The following is a 1,438-nucleotide window of genomic DNA, read 5'->3' as shown; positions in this document are numbered from 1 at the left end:
TTGGATGTAACAAGTAACGCGACGGTTTTGTAGAAATGTAGTGAAGTAGAAAGTACAGATACTTACTGTAAAATGTAGTGGAGTAAAAGTAGAAAGTATCCATTATTAAATCTACTTAAGTAAAGTACAGATACACAAAAATTGTACTAAAGTACAGTAACAAAGTACTTGTACTTCGTTACTTTCCACCACTGAGTATGAGACATCATCCCTGAGACAACCTAACATGGAGCCAAAAAATAGTCATTATTAAGGAACCTGATCTGGAACTTAATCATCTCATGTATTATCAAAAACAAAGATCTGATCTGAAGCCTAAACACATCTTGTATCATTATCACTGAAGACCTGATCTGGGGTCTAAGCACCACATGTACCAACATCTCTGAGGACTAGACCTGTAGGCTAAACATCTAGTGTATCATCATCACTTGACCTGGAGCTTAACACTTCAAGTAGCATTATTTCTGAGACCTGACATGTAGCCAAAACATCGTCATCACTTAGACATAGGGTTGGGCATCTTTTGAATTTGAACGATTCCAGTTCTGATTCTTTTAAGAGACAATATGCTGTAATCTTTCTGTGGCACTCTTCAATTTGTTTCACCAACATCTTTCCCTTGGATGCTATGGTGAACAAGCAGGCACATCGCAGAGTCTGGTCAACTATCTGGCTAATGTTAGCAAATTTAGGTTGTTTGTCTATGAAAAAATAAATGAGCTAACATTAGCTGGATATTTGCCTTTGAGTTGAGCCACCGTTTTACAAGGAGTAACTTGTTAGCTGCCTCAATGTTGTTATAAGATGTATTTTTTTGTTTTACTTACCTGATTCTGACTGCAGTGCAGTGTTAGGCTGAGACCATCATCCCTGTTGTTCTGCGGTTTCTTTCTCCAGGAATCAAAACTAGGAATTGAAAATTAAAAATTTGAATGATTCCGGGAAAATGATAATGTTTGTCCTAGTTCCAACTGATTCGACGCCCAACCCTACTGCTCTTACCCTCACGATCTTTACACTTCTTTGTCAGTTAGGAAATTTGTCAGCTTAGATTATTTCAAAAGTAAGTTAAAAATTGGAAAGCTGATGGATATTGGAACTTTGAGCAGTAACTACATTGACACCCTTCAACATTTCAGCAGAAACTTTCGTTTTATGATATTTTTTTATTTTTACCTTTGTCTTTTATTTAACTTCCTAGCTTTATCTGATTCAGTTTTTATTGCTGTTTAGGGTTTTAGGCCTTCTATCACCTGAAGAACATCTCCAGGATTAGAGGACTTATGTCTCAGCAGGATCTAGAGAAACTCATCCATGCGTTTGTCTTTAGCCGCATTGATTACTGCAACAGTGTCTTCACAGGTCTGACTAATAAATCAATTGAACAGCTGCAGCTGATCCAGAACGCTGCTGCTCGTGTTCTCACTAAAACCAG

Source organism: Kryptolebias marmoratus, linkage group LG15 (assembly GCF_001649575.2).
Source record: "Kryptolebias marmoratus isolate JLee-2015 linkage group LG15, ASM164957v2, whole genome shotgun sequence".
Classification (NCBI taxonomy): Eukaryota; Metazoa; Chordata; class Actinopteri; order Cyprinodontiformes; family Rivulidae; genus Kryptolebias; species Kryptolebias marmoratus.
The sequence above is the reverse complement of the archived record's forward strand: the minus strand, read 5'-3'. Positions refer to the sequence as shown.